The 19,256-nt window shown below is 44.6% G+C and overlaps 1 pseudogene; it reads right to left on the reverse strand.

Moving 5' to 3' along the window:
- Positions 1-17,822: 17,822 nt before the first annotated feature.
- Positions 17,823-18,649, reverse strand: LOC142845080 (non-selective voltage-gated ion channel VDAC1-like; annotated as a pseudogene).
- Between the last annotated feature and the right edge of the window lie 607 nt (positions 18,650-19,256).

Raw genomic sequence — 19,256 nt, forward strand, 5'->3', positions numbered from 1 at the left:
GTGATAAGGGGAGGAATTTCAGCATGGGCTTCAAAACGCCTGGATGCACAAGCTGTCTGTCTGTCTGTCTACCTACTTGGCTTATCTATCTGTAATAGTTACTTTTGTTTGTTGGATAAAAACCATGACAAAAGCAACTTACAGAAGAAGTTTATTTGGACTTATGGTTACAGAGAGATAAGAGTCCAGGGTGGAGGGGAGGCAGCAGGCGGCAGGCAGCTGGAGCAGAAGCTAAAGGCTCCCAAGCACAAAACAGAGAGAGGGAATTGGTGATGGCGTGTGGGTGAAACCTTACAGCCCACCTCGGTGACATACTCCTTCTAAACCGAACCAAACAACACCACCAACTGGGGACAAATATTGAAACATCTGAGCCCATGGTAGGCGTTCTCATTCAGGCCACCGTACTACCTACCTATTTGTCTGTCCATCCGTCCATCTAACTATCATCTATCTATCTATCTATCTATCTATCTATCTATCTATCTATCTATCTATCTATCTATCCTCTATCTACCTACCTATCATCTATCTTCTATTTATCATCTACCTACCTACTACCTACCTATCATCTATCTACCTACCTATTTACTTAAAAATGTATCTGATTCTTAAAAGGGGAGAAGAAGCCTGGAAACCCACGTAAAGAACCAGAGCGACCCTGCTGTGATGAAATGGCAGTGGGACACTATTGTTCTTGTTTAATGACTTGAGTGCATGTTTTACAGCAACAAAGGAATTGTCATTTTATTTTGTATGGAGTCCTTGCTACACAGAAGAATTCCTGGGAAATGGCCAACTTTAATCCTGATTATTTGCAAAGGAGAAGCACACTTGGCATCACTGTCTCTGAGCTATATTCTCTTTTCTAAATGTGTACTCTTGTCTGGGGGCAATTTTGAGGGGCCCCATAATGAGTTGGAGAACAAGAAATGCTCTCCCCTCTTATTATCTGACTGTTCCATATCTCCTTTGATGGAAACACCACTGATCCTGTCCTCTGCTGTTTTAGAGACCTGAGTAAATCATGGTACCTATTTAGAAATATGTATGTATAGACATATATGCACGTAGTAACCAACTAATGAAAAAAGAGGTCGTGAGTTTGTAAGAGAGAAATGAAGTGTGTTTGGGGGCATTTAGGGGGAGGAAAGGAATAGGGAAACGTATAAATATCTTTAAAAAAAAAACAACCTTTTTTCCCCCAAAACAAAACAAAAACCCAAACCAACCAACCAAACAAAAAACGCAGTAGCCATTGCATCCCGGCAGTGCTGTCATAGGCCCAGCAGAGGGCAGTAGTGGATCAGGGACTAGACTCAAGTGCTCTAGCACAGGACACAATTGAGTAGGATCCTGGCCCCAAACTTCACTGGCTTTTCCGCCTTGATGAAATTGCTCAACCACTCAGCCTCCTCTGTATGAAACAGACATAACTGAGAAAATATGCAAAGCACTTGTCCAGTTCCGTTCCTAGCATCTAATAACCATTGTGGCCAGAAGCTTCTGCTTGTAATGCCATCACTGTAGTCTGAGAAGTGAATTTCTTTCTGTGCGAAAGAAAGGGCGTCAGTATTCCAGGGAAATCGGGGTTGGATGTTGCAGCTGCATGCGCCAAGAAGTTCAGTCGTGGGAACAAAGAGGGAGGCAGATTCTAACTGACTTAGCTCTGGTGCCCTAGGGCTCATAGCTTTGAGGGGTACAGCCCAACGTGGTGGGGTAGACATGGCGGCTGCAGTGTGGCCATATGACAAGACAGGAGACAGTAGAGGCAGAGACTAGGACCAGAGTAAGTGTGAGACAGGGTCCATTCCCACGTCCTGCGTGGAAGCACCATGCCCCAGAAGTTATCTGACCTTTCCAAACGGTACCATCAGTTAGGGACCAGGTATTCAAAACAGAACCCGTGGGGGACAGTCCACATTCAAACCATAGCACCACCCCATGCAATGGTAAGGACTGAATGAGCGTCTGCTTGTAGAAGCTTATGTAACCTCTGGCACACAGCAGATTTTCATAAACACTAGCCGTAGTCAATTTCATAAACCTAGCCGGCTGCGGGTGGTGGCTCATACCAGCATTTATGGTATTTAGGAAGCTGAGACAAGAGGAGCCCTCTGTGTTCCAGGATAGCTTGATGATGCTGAGTTCCAGGCCAGCCTGGGATACATAGTGAGAGTCTGTCTCAAATATCCGAGAGCCAAAACCACCACCTCCAGCGAAGCACTGATATTTCCCTTTCACTCCTGTGGTCCATGTGGAGAACTTGACCTTTGCTTAATTTCTTTCTTTTGTCTTTATAAAATAATGTATTTTTATTTGACGTGCACTGGTGTTTTGCCTGCATGGATGTTTGTGTGAGTGTCAGATCTTGAGTTATAGTTATCAGCTGCTATGCAGGTGCTGGAAATTGAACCCAGGTCCTCTGGAAGAGCAGTCAGTGCTTTTAATTGCTGAGCCATCTCTCCAGCTCCCTTAGTTTCTTTCATTTTGATGTTCCCTACAGGCTCAGCTTTTTGTCTTCTTCTCTCCTATCCACCCAGTCAGGGTTTCTGTGTAGCCCTGTCTGGCTTGAGTGCCCATCTTTTTGCTCTAGAATCGTAAGTATGGAATTGCAGTTGTGTACCTCACACTGACATTAGCCTTCCCTGTCACCTTTGAGAAGGTCCTGTTGTGGGCAGGGAGTAAGCTCCAGTTTGGACCGGTGTGCTCCCAAGCAGCACTCCCATACAACAACACAGAACTCTTCGTAGTGGCCACTCTGTTGTAGGACCTTTGGCCAAAGACTTTCTTTATGTCCATTATGTGTTGTCATAGATAAGTGCCAAGGAAACGATAAAAAAAGTCAAACAACTCCAAGCCAGTAAGAAGAGGCTTCTAAAATGGGACATTTTGTACTGTGGAATCCTGCAAAGATTTGTCACTTGTACTGGTTTAATAAAATGCTGATTGGCCAGTAGCCAGGCAGGAAGTATAAGCAGGGTAACCAGGATAGGAGAATTCTGGGAAGAGGAAAGGCTCAGTCTGCGGTCATCACCCAGATGCAGAGGAAGCAAGATGAGAATGTCTCACTGATAAAAGGTACCAAGCCACATGGCTAACACATACAAGAATTATGGGTTAATTTAAGATGTAAAAGTTAATAAGAAGCCTGAACTAGCAGGCCAACCAATTTATAATTAACATAGGCCTCTGTATGTTTCTTTGGGACTGAACCGCTATGGGATCAGGCAGTACAGAAACCTCTGCCAACAAATGGTGCCAACATGGACAACTACATTCACATAAAACCTGAGAGCTTGGAAGTAATTCTAGACACAAAAGAACAGTCTTAAGCATGGCTTCTTGGTAGCAGCATTTTCTCAGGTGAGCGCTGTTTGCTAGAGGCAGGTGCATCTCATTTAAGAGAAGCTTCCTGACTCAGCTTTAGCTGTAAAAACCTTGCGGCTCTTTCAAGAGACCCCACCACCAAGCACTTCAATTGTGTTTATGAATAGCCTACAGCATGCTTCTTGGTGATGGCAGGGACACTGAACTCAAGAAACTAAACATCAAATTACCAAATAATCCAATAAAAAAAGTAACTGGAACTTAGTTGGATCCTTAGACTTTTGTTTGAGGTAGGAACACATTTTCTCTATTCCTGAAGAACAAGGTCTGGCTATTAGCCACACCTGTTGACCTTGAGCAAGCAGAGCTCTCTGACCCACCTCTAGGTGGAACCTTTGTTTGAGGTTGAAGCATAATAGTCTCGAAGGAACTAGAAGTAAACTCCAACTCTGAACTTTGGTCAATGTGGAAATAGGTTCATATTTTTGGGCCTTCACAATGATACAGTTACTCAGTGGTAAAAACAATGACATCTCGAAATTTGCAGGCAAATGGTCAGAACTAGAAAAAAAAAACATTTTGAGTGAGGCAACCCAGATCCAGAAAGACAAATATAGTAGGTACCCACTCATAAGTGGCTATCAAACATAAAGCAAAGGATAACCAGTCTGCAGTCCACAACCCCAGAGAAGCCAGAATCCTCATCCAGAAACAGATGGAAGCAGAAGCAGAGATCCGGAATAGAATCGAAGAGAGGAATGGATGATCATATGAACAAAGGGGCCAAGACCATGATGGGGAAACCCACAGAATCAGTTGACTATGGACAGACAATTGGGGAACCTGCATAGGACCAAACTAGGCCACGTGAATGCAGGTATTAATGGTGTGGCTTAGGCAGTATGTGGAGCTAATGGCAATGGGACCAGGATCTACCCATAATGTGTGAGCTGGAGCCCATTCTCTATGGAGAGAATACCTTGCTTAGCCTAGGCATGAAGGTGGTGGAGGGGAGGGGGTGGCTTGGTCCTGCCTCAGTGAGGTATTGGGGCAGACTTAGTTGACTTCTCAAGGGAGGCCTTATCCTCTCTGAGGTCAGATGAGGGGTGGGGTGGGGAAAAGGGAAAGGTGGAGGGAGAGGGAGGAGAGGAGGGAGGGGGAACTGGGACTGGAATGTAAAAAAAAATTAAAAAGTATGACCTGACCTATCAATCAAAACAGAAAACCAACCCCATGTGCTCGTTAGTAACCAAACTTGTCTTTCTCTTGGCCCTATTAAAAAAAGGCCTCAAACAATGACTGGGGCCTTGGGTGTCTTCACTCATGTGTCCTGGTCCTCCCGTGCAGCGCCGTCTGATCTTTCTGTTGCTTTGCTTTAAATAAAGTCCCTTGCTGTTTTTGCAAATCTGTATAGACTTTTATTTCAACTCCTTAAGTAAGAGACCAAGAATATGGACGCACCTGACCTCAACCATGGTAATAGTTACTGGGATAAAATACCCTGATGGAAGCGACTTAAGAGAGAAGGGACTTATTCTGGCCCGCAGTTCAAGGATACAGTCCTTCCTGGTTGGGAGGTGAAGGTGCTGGAGCTTGAAGCAGCTGACCAATCACATCCACCATCCGGGACAGAGAGAGTTGAGTGCATTCTACGGGTCCCTTCCCTTCCTCCACTCACACAGTCCAGGGCTCCATCCAGGAATAGTCCAGTCCCGTGGGTGAGAATTCCCACTCAGTTAATACAAGAAAACACCCTAAGTCCTCTTCAGAGGCTGGCTTCCAGTTGATTCCAGGTCCTGTCAGGTTGGCAACACTAGCCAGCCAAGTGATTGAGCAATGAGAAGCCTGGTGGGAGGAAGAAACAAGGCTCTCCTGTGAGTCACCAGCCGAATCCTGTCATCAACACACTGAGGTTGGGAAATTTCATTCGGTGATGATTCTGATTCTATGTCTTGGGGAAGGGAGGGTAGACGTTTCTGAGAACAAACCTGAGGCATTTAGGGAAAGGGAGAAGCTATGTGTAGAATCTAGCCTACTGTTCGCTGGGTTTAGAGATGGTTTCTCTGCCCTTCCCTTCCTTTCTCTTTCCTTCCCTCCCCTCCCCTTCCCCTTCTCTTCTCTCCCCTCCCCTTCCCCTTCCCTTGCCTTTCTGTATATCATGGATTAGGTAGGTATAAGGAGCCTTGGTCCTCAGGCAGTGACAGGAGTCAATGGCCTGGAATTGTCCTTTCACTTATGAAAATAATAAACAAAGACAAATAAGCCATCCCTTGGTTCTTATTAATCAGAAAGATAGATGGTCAAATACACCATCATAGGACTGGGATGTAGTTTAGTAGTAGAATGTTTGCCCTGCATACATGAGGACCTTAACTGATAACATAATAATTATAACCCATTCCAGTACTGTGTAGGAAGGTTCATTAGTAGGTTCAGTGATATTTTGAAAACTCTCTGCAATGAACCTTATTCTGTGACTAAGATTTTATTAGCACCATTTTGTTTACTTCCTACAGCACCTCTGAAAGTGAAATGTGACATTATGACATTGAGTCAGAGGGTTTAGTTGTTCATGACCCCAAGACAGTCCTTTGTCCTGGCCCTTCAATCGAATATCACTTGTCAGCTAGGGGTGGTGGCTCACACCTCTGATCCCAGTGCCCGAGAGTCAAGGAAAAAGGATTGCTATGAATTTGAAGCCAGCCTGGGCATCAAGGTGAGAGCCTGTCCCGAAAACAAGACACTCAAAAGCAATGGTTGATAATTCTTTTTTTCCCCAGAGACCACTTACAAAATTGGTTCCCTTTCCGCGTGAATTGAGCTGAGGTTGATAGGCTTGGTGGCAAGAGCCTTTTCCCCCCGCTGAGCCATCTCACCTGTCAGGAATGATCGCTTCTTTTACTGCCACACTGTCTAGGTTGTTTGAAGCCTGAGGCCAGTTAAAATTCTGGCTCATGTGATTGTAATGATTCTGACATGACTGAGTACTATTTGAATTTGAAGTATGATTGATTTATTTTTTATTTTTTAGGGCTGTGTGATTAAGGAGGGTCCTTGGTAGCTATGCCTCAGGGCATCATCTCATCAATGCCATGTCCCTGCAAGAGGAAGGTCCAAATGGCTGCAAATAGAACAAACCCAATGGCTGTCTTTTGTAAAGTCACCTGAGGCACTGGAGGAACCTGCCCTTGTTACAGCCACATCATGGATTGTGAAATGAAAAGAAAGAAATCACAGGGGAATTAGAAAATGCTTCAAGATGAAGGAAAACGAGAACAAGGAGCGAAGTCAACCTAAATAAAATGGAAAGAAGAGAGCAACAAACATTAGAGAGAAAAATGGAGGCTAAAAGAACACTGGGAGAGCCAGGCAGTGGTGGCACATGCCTTTAATCTCAGCACTCGGAAGGCAGAGGCAGGCAGATCTCCGTGAGTTCGAGGCCAGCCTGGTCTACAAGAGCTAGTTCCAGGACAGGAACCATAGCTACAGAGAAACCTTGTCTTGGGGGGAAAAAAAAAAACACCGGGAAAATTACTAAGACTGAACATTTCTTTCTTTAGAAAGGTCAACTATATCGATAACTTTATATTTTATCGAGAACCAAGCAAGAAAAAAAAATCAAAGAAGACTATTAGTCTTCATTCTCCAAAAGAATGGGGAATTAATATAATATAAGGGTTTAGTACTTATGGGATTTATCAGACTGACTTACAGAATGTGGTCTGTGTAGTTCAACAATCACTGTCTCAGTCCATGAGACTGGATGTCTCGGCAGCCCCAGTCTGGTGCTGAAGGCCTGGACGATTCTGGAGAGCTGCTGATCTTCAGACTAGAAATGATTAAATTGACTCTTCTCTTTTTTTTATATTTATTTATTTATTATGTATACAATATTCTGTCTGTGTGTATGCCTGCAGGCCAGAAGAGGGCACCATGGTTGTGAGCCACCATGTGGTTCCTGGGAATTGAACTCAGGACCTTTGGAAGAACAGTCAATGTTCTTAACCTCTGAGCCATCTCTCCAGCCCCCTTCTCTCTTTTTTTTTAAGTTGATTCTTATACTGGTCAAGAATGCCATAGCAACAGGATAGATGAACTTGCCAGCGAGAGTGAAGTCAAGCAGACATAAGCAAAGCTTCCTTATTTCATGTCCTTTATCTGGGCTGTTATCAGAAGGTACCATCTACATTTAGAGTGAGCCTTCAGTTTTAATAGTCTGATAAAGAAAATTCTTCACAGAACTGGTTGGGTTTTAATTGATGCCAGAGTCAGACAAGTTGATAACCAAGTTTAGCCATTACAAGTACTTAAATAGCCAAGGCAGGACTATTTAAAAACATTAAACTATTTTTACAGAAATAACATTACTATTTTTACAGAAATAAAAAGGTTTCTAAGAGACCACTGCATGTCAGCAAGTTAAATAACAAAGTAGATAGATTCATGGGAAAACTCACAAACTATTGGAACTTACCCCAGAGGAAATAGAGAATCCAAACAGACTTGCAACAAATAAAGATTTAACTAGTAACTCTCCTTCCCATGCTGGAAAAGGCCTAGATTAAATTTCTGGTTTTCGACAAAATAGAAGACAACATTTCCTAACTCATTCTGTGAGGTCATTATTGTGCTTCTCTAAAACCAGAAAAATCAGTATGAGAAAAGAAAACTATCAGCCAGCAGCTCTTATGAAAATAGATACAAAAATACCTAACCAAAGTGCTAGCAACTTAAATTGAGTATCATACAAAAAGGCTGTACAGTCATGTATTGCTTAACAGTGGGGGATACTTCTGAGAAATTCACTGTTAGATGATTTTATCATTGTGTGAGAATCATAGAATGTATTCACACAAATTGTGATGGTTAGACATAACTTGGTAATAGAATCTGTGGAGCCACTATCACATGTATAGTCTATAGTTGACTGGAAATCTTGTTAGGACATGAACGGCTGTGTGGTCAAGTGGGATTTGCCCACTGAATGTGAGGTTGGTTTAGCGACTGGTAATCAATTAACACAATAAACTACATGATTATCCTAATAAATGCAAAGGAAGCATTTGACCAAATCTAAAACCCTTTCATGATTTAAAAAAAAGCAAACCAATCAGTAAGGAAGAGAAGGGAGACTTCCTCAGACTGGTAAAAGCCAACATCAACTCACTGCTTTCTGAAACTGGGAACAAGATTGAAAAATCTACTGTCATCATTTCTATTCTACATTGTGCTGAAGATCTTAACCATCCACACAAGAAAGAGGAAGAAAAGGCATCCAGAAGGACTATCTCAATTTGTGATGAGACAAACCTGTACATACAAGACTCAGAGGAACTCACTAAAATTCTAGCAAAGCTGAAAGTTCTGCAAGATATTAAGATTTTAGCTCAGTGTATAAAAGTTGCTCAGCATATTCAAGGTTCAGGGTTCAAAACAACAGCAAAACCCAATTGTGTGTGTGTGTGTATGTGTGTGTACACGTATAAAGACAGGGTTTCTCTGTGTAGCCCTGGCTGTTCTAGACCGAACTGTATTTTTGTGTACCAGAATGAACTGTCAGAAAAGATATTTTTTAAAAGTCCTACTTAAAACAGCCAAAATATTTTGGAATAAATTTATTCAAGAAGGTGAGAGACTTGTGCACTGAAAACAAGTATTGATGAAACTACAGAAGATGTAAATAGATAGGAAGACTCCCCATATTTATGGATTAGAAAACAATCCAATCCTGTTATGATGTCTGCACTATCCAAAGGTTTTTTTTTTTTTTTTTTTTTTTTGGTTTTTCGAGACAGGGTTTCTCTGCGGCTTTGGAGCCTGTCCTGGAACTAGCTCTGTAGACCAGGCTGGTCTCGAACTCACAGAGATCCACCTGCCTCTGCCTCCCGAGTGCTGGGATTAAAGGCGTGCGCCACCAACGCCCGGCTTTTTTTTGGTCAGATTCAATGCTATCTCTGGCAAATTCTCAATAGCATTTGTTGTTGTTGTTTCGAGACAGGGTTTCTCTGTAGCTTTGGAGCCTGTCCTGGAACTAGCTCTTGTAGACCAGGCTAGGTCTACAAGACCCGTGCCTCATAGACTAGGAAAAGGACTCTTCAAATTCCCTTTGCAGAGAAGGGCAGAAGTAGCCATTGACACGCAGGATATTGTAGCCCTCTAGAATGGAGGCTGATGGTGGCTTGGAGAGTTTCAGCTACAGAGAGGCAAAGATTCCCTGGACATATTTTAGATAGAGAGCCCACGGAACTTGTCAAGGAATTGAATGAGGGCGGTGAAGTAAAGAGGTATCAAGAACCAACGTTAGTGGGGTGTGATGTGCATGCCTCCAATCCGAGCACCCACGAAACAGAAGCAAGAGGACTACATTGTTAGCCAGGCAGTGGCGGCACACGCCTTTAGTCCCAGCACTTGGGAGACAGAGGTAGGCAGATCTCTGTGAGCTCAAGGCCAGCCTGGGCCACAGACAATAATTAAAATAGCACTAGATTCATGTACAACTGCTAAGCCGACAGAAAAACATCACTACTTCAAATCCAAGACCAGCAAGTTCCAGGCCAGCTGGGCTACAAGGCATTTCATAAAAACCAACCAAATAAACAGAAAACTCAAGTCAGAAAACACTGCTAAATTGTTTCCTAGCCCCTGGCAGGTGGGTAGGGCACCATTTTTTTTTCTTACAAAGTTCTTGTGCTTTATTGAGGGTTGTTTTGGAGGTAGGGACAGTCTATAAGGGTGGGAGCCAAGCTGGGTGAAGGCGGTGAGGATGTTGGAGAAGGAGGATACAGGGGGGGGGAGGATGCTTGCTTCTCCCTTTTCTCTCCTCACTTTGGAGATCAGAGCTGCTTCCAGCAGAGGCTTATCCATCTGGGGCTGAGAGCATTTGGTGGGGTTGATTGCTTTGTTGCGTTTTTCTGTAACCTGTTTCAACATCATCTTTTCCAGTATTTGGTGAGTGTGAGCATATTCAGAGTGGCAGAAGTCATAAGTTTTACTCTGCTCTCTGAGTGGGATTTGCATAGTTTAGATTCCTCTATGAATAATCACTTCTTTGTCTATTCTGGAGGCTGAAGAATGAAAGCTGAATCTAAAGGCAAACAAACAAACAAACAAACATAGCAACACCAACAGTAATCAAAAGATCTAAAGGCAGAATCAACTCATCTAGTAAGCGCTGGCTTGCCTGGCGAGGCTGAGCGCTTAAGCGGTTTGTGTGAAGGGATGCTTGGAAGGGACCACAGAGGAAGCAGGGAGACAAGACAGTGGAGTGTAGGATGCTGCAGTTTGTGAGGCTCTAGGGAGCCTTCAGAGTTGCCAGCACCAAGAGTAAGGCCCTTCCTCCAATCTGCTTCTGTTCTGGGGACATGGAATCTTCGGCATACCCTACCCTCTGCACTTACTGCTGAGTAAGTGCATGGTCCATGGGACCAGAGAAAGTTCTTGGGTGCTTAGTCACAAGTGCTCACAGCTGGAAGCCAGTGAAGGCACAGGAATGGTTAGCTCCAAGGGAGCTGTTGGTCCTGCCACTGACTGTTACTACAGCTGCTTTCTGGTATGATGGAGGCTGTCAGACTGGGGCAATGGCCACAGAGCACACAGACTATGATACCAGGCTTGGCGCAGTGGATAACGTTGTTGGTTGTGGTGTTTTCATGGCTTGAGATCCTTATAACTTATAAACAGTAGAAGGATACCCACAATTGACCAGGAGTGGCAGGAACGCATAAGTAAGAAATCTGGATAATTGGCTTTAATTGAAGGGTGCCTGGTTCACGTGGACGCAGACTGGAGTTCTGTGGTGCAGATCCTGTGTTACACAGGGTGTCCAGGGCTGGCGATGTGGGGGAGGGAATGCAGTCTACTCTGTTAGCTAAGCCTTTCTTCCTGCAGGAAGCCAAGTCTGCAGAGTGTGCCTGTGGACTTGCACAGTGGCCACATGTTAAGTGGACATGCTGAAAAGGAGGCACGGATTTAGAATAGATTGATTTATAATCGCCGTATGTCATTAGGGCAATTGTCGGGTATATTACAGGCACTGCATTAGTGTTCGGAGTCACAATCAGTTCTAGACGCTGCCGCAAGGCTTCCTGAATACGCCTTGGTCTTTTTGAGGTCATTTAACTATTAGCCCGAAAAAGACTGCATGGAAAACCACAGGAATCATTTTTGCTTAAACAAATTGAGAGAAAGCATCCCTTAAATAAATTTACAAAACTTTTCTGGGAAGCATCACTTCTATGTCACCAAAAGGGCAGACAGCACCGAGAAGCAGAGAAAACGGCACTATGAACCAGCATCGGAGTAGAAGCGAGGCAGCACCGCCTTCGGAGCCCCTGTGAGTAGTGTGCAGCCATCACAGTTTGAATTGGCTTCATGTGGTCTGTAGGAAAGTTGCCATCTGAGCCTTAGCTGTGGGCACCTCACAGGGGTGGCGGTGAAAGCCAGCACCAGTGACAGCTCAGTGCAGGTCTTTGTCGCTAGAAAAGAAACCATGAGAAAAAGTCGGAATGGTTGGACACCATTCCCTCCCTGTTTGTCTCAGCTCCACACCACCCAGGCAGCACTGATGCCAGGCTCTTCTCCTGCCATTCGGGTTGTGATAAAAATATATCACATAACACTTGGGCCAGGCAATCAGGAGGCAGAGGTAGGTAGATTTCTGTGAGTCCAAGATCAGTCTGGTGTAAAAGGTAAGTTCCAGGACAGCCAAAGCTATACAGTTTTTTTTTTTTTGAGTAATATAGTTGAATCACACAGTTATACTCTGTCTCAAAAAAACAAAACAAAAAAAAGTCACTTGTGGAACACATACGCTTTTTTTGTTTGCTTGTTTTGTTGTTTGAGACAGGGTTTCTCTGTAGCTTTGGATCCTGTTATGGAACTTGCTCTTCTAGACCAGGCTGGCCTTAAGCTCACAGAGATCTGCCTGCCTCTGCCTCCTGAGTGCTGGGATTAAAGGCATGCACCACCACTGCCCAGCAAAATATAATTTATTTTTAAAATTGGACATTTTCTATTCAAACATTTCCAGTATATCTGGGTAGGAAATGGGGCCAATTCAGCCTAGAATGGCTTCGGATTAATGCACAATGAGCCAAACTGTCCTCTGAGTGAACTTTAAGGGTAAACTTTATTTACCATTTTATGCCTATGCATAACTGTGATATGATTAAAATGCAGTACATTATGGGAGGCTGCATAATTTACTCCATCAATCAAGATAAAGAACTATACATGCAGGGCTGGGGAGACAGCGCAGTGATTAAGAGTCCTTGCTGCTCTTCTGTAGGACCAGAGCTCCCAGTACCCATGTGTCAGCACACAGGTGCCTTGTAACTCCAGCTTTGCAGGCACTGCACACATTCCTATGCTGAAATTGAAATATAGTTATTAAGGGGAAAGAGACACACATGTTAGCTACATCATTTAGCAACCAAGTTCTTCCTTCTCTTGAACCCCATGAAAGAGCCCCAAACCACAGCCGTGATCCCTTATGCTGTCTCACACACGTGGCCCACGGCTCTCACACAGTAAATTCTGACCTGCCTACCGCTTTGCTTAGAATCAAGTCTCTTTGCTATGCTGTGAATTTATGTCTACTCATTTCAGTACTTTAACTATGATGCCAAGAACCTGCAAACCTCCAGTCTGAACCCCGACACCAGTAATGCTTTTGCTTGAACCTCCAGCCAAAGCTGGAATCTTTACTCTGCTGCCAAGGTCTGGTTTCATTTCCTCCCACTCCCTTCACTTGCTCAGAGTAGACCACCCTGGCCTCCTGTGAGCGCTTGCACATGCTCTTCTCTTTCATGTACTGTTGACTTGCACAAGCTGTTTTCTTGTGTGCTCTGTCCTCTTGCATGCTCTCTTTGCATGTATGTTCTACTCACTTGTGTGCTCTGTTCTCATGCACACAGACTCTTTTGAACCCTCTAGGCCAAAGTTTCCAATAACATAATGGATTCAAACCAAATAATGAAACTTTCCTAAATTCTAAATTTAGCTGCAGTGGGGGTCAAAGGGTCGATCACCATTGAGGAGGACCAAGACTTAGGTCCTTGCCTGATCCTCTATCCCTCTGAGAAGCTTCAGAGTGCCCTTTAAGTCCCATCAGCCCCACCCTGATGCTCTTGAGGGCAGATCTTGAACCTCATCCTGCATCTCAGGGGATTATTCTTAGGGTTCAGGGTCTCCCCAGTTAACCACATCATTGCTACATTCTATATTAGTAGCCCCACAAGTTCTCACACCTTCTGTGCCACAAAGCAAGTCACTGCCGACTGTGTAGCAGAGAATGAAGAAAATCAAAGCAGCAGAAATCAGTAATAATTTGCAGAGTCCCCATCATACTCCAACTATCAACTAGTTTCAGGACAAAATGCTGTTATGAAGCATTTTCCCAGTAAGATGCTCTAGTGTCTCCCAACACCATTACAGAGTGAACATGCTCTAGAAACAGAAGACAACAAGCATGCCTCGTTTAATAGTTTTCTCTCCCACTGTTATTTAAATCACCCCTAATAAGGGGGCTCTCAGATGTATAATTCATAGCAAAATAAAGCCTGCTTCCAGTTGTATAAGCTGCCCTGAGATGGGCGTGGGAAATGTACTAACGAGATGTCTGACTGAGTTTTAGTAGTGGTTTTAGCAGCCACAGTGAACCAGGGCAAATTGTGCTAATAGCCTCTGGGCATTGGGAATAAGGGAGCACAGTGGGCAGAGTTTCCTAGCAAGATTACAAAGAGAGACTTCCGGCCTAATGGGGCATTTTAATTTCAAAAATTACATTAGTCTATTTTGTATATGGGCGTGCACGCAACCGCGTGCGCATGCGTGCGTTGTGCGTGTGTGTGTGTGTGTGTGTGTGTGTGTGTGTGTGTAAGTTGGAGGATGACTTGGAGGAGTCAGTTCTCTCCTTTCACCATGTGTATCTCAGGGATTGAACTCAGGTCATCAGTCTTTGTGGGAAGTGCTTTAACCCATCTTGTGGGCCCACAATTTAAGTTTTGGATAATCTGTTGGTACGGGTCATTATAACCTGACTCCTTTCTCTTTCACTCACCTATCACCATCTGTAGAGGATGCTGTCAGGTAGAGGATGCTGTTGGTGTTCCATTTGACAGGGAGCTGGGAGACACTTTGCTTTAGATCTGCACAAGGACCCGATTTATCAGTCAGCACAGATGGCACTCAACTAACGTGGGCTTTGGCTTCTAGCAGTTCACTGTGCAGACCTTTCCTTGGTTAGGGTCCTTGCTCAGAAATCTCCGCCTTCATACCCCTCACCCCTCAGCCACAGTGAATGACTTACCGATCTGATGCTACAAAGGGCCAGTCCCCTCGCCCTAAGGGGAGTCTCACCTAGCAGCAGCCAGACCAGCACGTCCAGATACCAAAGAAGCAGAATCTGACGCAGAGTGAGATGTCAGAATGGTGCCTTGTCCCCGTTGACAGTCGTGTGAAGTAGCCATGACCCTTTACATGTGTAATTCTCCAGTACTTCACATTGACTGTCTCAGAGGTACACAGATCGTGAGTGCTGGAGGATCCTCAGTCATGTCTCCAGAAGGTGTGAGGGGCTGCACTGTGTTCCACTCCACTTTCTATCACTGTGACGGAGACTGTGATCCAACTAACTTGTAAGGAAAGGGCTTGTTTGGTGTTTTAGTTACTGTTCTGTTGCACCAAAAACCATGACCAAGGTAAATTATAAAATAAAGCATTTAACTGGAAGCTTGCCTACAGTTTTAGAGGCTTAATCGATGACCATCATGGCGGGGATCATGGCAGGAAGCAGGCAGGTATAGCACTGGAGTAGTAGCTGAATGTTCACATCTGATACACAAGTCGCAGGCAGAGAGAAAGAGTGAGGTTGAGTCTGGAACGCACTTTTGAAACCTCTAAGTCCACACCTAGTGATTCATCTCCTCCAACAAGGCGCCCCCTAAAATTCCCTAAACAGTCAACCACGTGGGACCGAGACATTCAAAATATGGTTCTATGAGGGCCATTCTCATTGAAACCACGACATGTGGCTTGTGTCTTTATCGCAGCCAATATTGAGGGAAGTCAGGAGAGGAGCTCACGCTGGAGCAGGGGCAGGAACTGCAGAGGAGAGCTGTTTACTGACTTGCTCCATGGCTTGTTTAGCTTGCTTTTTTGTACTATCAAAGCCCACCTGCCCAGGGGTGGCACTGCCCATAGTGGGCTGGGTCCTCACACATCAATCAGTCAAGAGAAAGCCCCATCGACTTGCCTACAGGCCTGCTGATGGAGGCAAACCCTAAGGGTTCCTCTGGCCAGGTGACTCTAGATTTCGTCAGGATAACAACAACAAAAACCTAGCTAGCACAAATGAGGTCCCTCCAAACTGTGTTGAAGCTTTAATAGTTGGAACTTAAGAATATGGCTTTACGGGGCTGGAGAAATGGCTCTTCCAGGGAACCTGGATTCAATTCCCAGCACCCACATGGCAGCCCACAACTGTCTGTAATTCCAGTTCCAGGAGACCCACACCCATGGCAAAATACCAATGCACATTAAAAAAAGAATGTGGCTTTATTGAAAATTGGATAATTGCATATATAGTTAAATAGGATAATGTCATACTGGAATATGGGACCACTAATCTGATATCGTGAGCATCCTTATTAGAAGAGGAAAGAGACAGAGAGGGAGATCAGAGAGCAGGGTGAGACTCCTGTAACCAAGGAATAGAAGGATGGTGGGGAGATGGGAAGCTAGCAGGATGCATCCTTCTGAAGCTTTCAGAGAGTGTGCGGCCTGCTGAACCTCAGCTTTAGGCTTCTAGCTCCAAACTGTGAATATTATCCTGTTATTTTAAGCTGCCAGTTGATGGTCTGTTGTTATGAATATAAGCCCCTCCCACATGTCTACCTTGGTGGATTATTCTAACCACATTATTTTAAGGTAAGGGCATTGCCTGGTCCCATCTCTCTTTCCCTCAAAGGAGGAAACTAAGTCTGGCCTCAATTCAATGTGCACAAAATAAAACTTGAATAAAACTCTCTGTCTCCATCTGGACTCTTTGTCAAGTGCTTGGTTTAGAATGGCAAGCAGGAGAGGTTCTGAATCATGAAGGGCTTTACTGCAAAGTGTTGAATAGCCCTTAGCCCAGCTCATGAAAACCCAGGAGAACACAATAAACCAGACTCTTGGAGGAGCCCCAGCCCGCTATATAAACATCCCTGGGCCATGGTGCAGTGTATGTGTGTGTGTGTTTTTTTTCCTTTTCTTTCTGCCCAGAACTATTCCTGAGTGACAAATTCTTTGTAGATTCCTTGTTTTATTTAGTGGCTATTGCTACACTGCTTCTGCCATTTCTGCTACAGGAAGAGATCAGCGGCCCAGGCGTGGCCTCTCCACAGCTCACACATCCTCCTCCCCACAATGGTGCATCACTGCATTTGGGTCCCATGTTTGCGTTAGACTTTCCATCCTCCTTCTGGTTCAGAGCCCAGATGGTTATCTCACTTGAAGCAATTTCCAGAGTCAAACCTAACCGCACAAGGCTTTCACTATGGACTCTTGTGAGTCAATATAAAATTATCATCCCTGTTTTAATTTGTTTTGTTTTGTTTTTCGAGACAGGGTTTCTCTGTGGCTATAAAGCCTGTCCTGGAACTAGCTCTGTAGACCAGGCTGGTCTCGAACTCACAGAGATCCGCCTGTCTCTGTCTCCCTAGTGCTGGGATTAAAGGCGTGCGCCACCACCACCTGGCTGTTTTGTTTTTCTTTGTTTTGTTTTACTTTCAGCGTGTAGTCCCAGCTAGCCTGGAGCTCACTGTGTAGAGAAGACTGGCCTCAAGCTCACAGAGAGATCTGCATGCTTCCGTCTCTGCCGTGCTAGGATTCGAAATGGGCACCCCACACGTGGCTTCAATCATTGCTTAACTCATCAAAGCATAGTCTCCCAAGACAACATTCAAAGCTAGTGAGAATGGAGGTTTTCTTTTCCTTGTTTTTTTTTTTTGAGGTTTTAATATCTTATTCAAGTTTTATTTTAAGTGATGTTAATTACATCATGTGAAGGGGAGGAGCTAATTCCATAAAAATGGAAGATTCTGTAATGTACCCATTAAATTACTAAAATCCAGTGGTGAGGCTTTAACAGAGGTCACACAGGCGTGGACGTGCTTCACAGCAGTTACGGTCTTGGGACGCCAAGGTTGGTTAGGAAGCCACAATTTCACCTGTGGACTAGATAGAGATTTACAAAGGGCCCCACACATTCCCAGCTTCCACCTGTGGCCTGACATCTCTAGAGGGCTCCTCCTAGCCCTCATCTACAGCTAAAAGGACCAGGCTGTACCTCTAAAATGACAAACACCCTAAAGCCAAGGCTTCCTTAGTCTGGAGATCTAATGCAGTATCTACCAATTCTTGCATCCCTAACGTGCATTAAAAGGCACACTAAATCCTGCAGGTAGCTATGCTGCAAAATGGCTTAAAATTAACGATTGTACCATGTTCATTTATGCTTGAAATTCCAGGCTTAGATCAAGCTCATGGCTTCCTGCATTGACGTTTTTGCCATCCCGCACAGCTGACAGCGTCAGTTTGATACCTGGCGTTAGGGCATGAGTGTACCCTAAGTTGACCAGGCTGGAGTTGTTTGATCACTTAGGCCCAAAAGTGGGCATCAGGGTCGACCTGATACTTAGCTGCTATTCCAAAGTGAGCTTTACTGTTTCCTGCTACCCAGGAGAGATGGATAGCGACCTCCAACTTCTTGTTCACCTTCTGGTAAATGGAACCACCATACTCTGTCCTGCTGTTCACATTAGAATGAACCTGGAATCCACCCGTCTTGTAGCCAACTGTCAGGTTGCTCTGAGCTACTGGACACTTCAAGGTCTCAAAACTCATTGGGTACCCAGCCAGTCAGCCCTCATAGCCAAAGGGCCCAGGGAGGTTAAAGTCCGTATCACAGGCCAGGCTGATAGGTTCCTTCCTGCACCCTGTCTTGTTTTTAGCATCCCCCCACCCCTGCCCAGTGTTAGGTGAGAAGGAAGAATCAATGGTCAGCTTCGGTCCAGACACGAGCTGCTCTTGCGCGGTGATCTCGGGGACCATGGTGTCCTCTGTGTCCCACTTCTCTGTAAAGGTCAAACTGGACTCCGTATGTGGTTTCCAGGCTGCTGTTCACTTTGGTGGTCCCTGTGTGTGCTGAGCTTGCAAATTCCAGTCCAGTTTCAGATTTCGTTTTTAAATCAACTTTTATTAAGAAAAAGCCGTAGCCCTTGGTGACGACATCCTTGGCCGGCTTGCCAAGATCGGCATATGTGGGAGGCAGAGCCATGTTCTCGGAGGAAGGGAATGGTGGGATCGGGGGCTGCGGCTTGGCGCCTCAGCTTTTCTTTAAATAGCTGTGAATTTTAGAAACAGAATTCTTCCAGGTCTTCGTAAGACAAAATAAAAAATCTTCCTGATGACCTATCTTTTGCTTCGTCATTCTTCCAACGATGGCACTCAATATGAGTCTGCATTCCAGTCTTTCATTGACCGTCTAAGATTTCTTCCTAAGCAACTAGCACAAAACGTTATTTTCTTCCTGGAAATCCAGAGGAATTATTCATTCAACAAGCGCAAGGCCCTTGATATGGTTCTAAGTCCACGCCAACAAACCATGGCAGCTTTGACAGCATGACTTTTTAGAAATTTCCTAAAATATGAGTTAGTCAGAAATATGGTGTGTAATCCTGAGGTTCTGATTTGAACACACAACTGTGGTAACAAAAAGTCAAAAACTGCACATAAAGGCAGAATTCTAGGCCACTCCCAGATGCACCAGCTCTGGGTGGGGACTGAGGACATCATTGCTCAAATGGCTGTGTGGTGCAGTTTACAAATGAGTTTCTGCCACTGTCAGACAGAAGGCCACTTTTCATTAGCGTATACCTTCCTGG

Source organism: Microtus pennsylvanicus, chromosome 2 (assembly GCF_037038515.1).
Source record: "Microtus pennsylvanicus isolate mMicPen1 chromosome 2, mMicPen1.hap1, whole genome shotgun sequence".
In the NCBI taxonomy this organism is placed as follows: Eukaryota; Metazoa; Chordata; class Mammalia; order Rodentia; family Cricetidae; genus Microtus; species Microtus pennsylvanicus.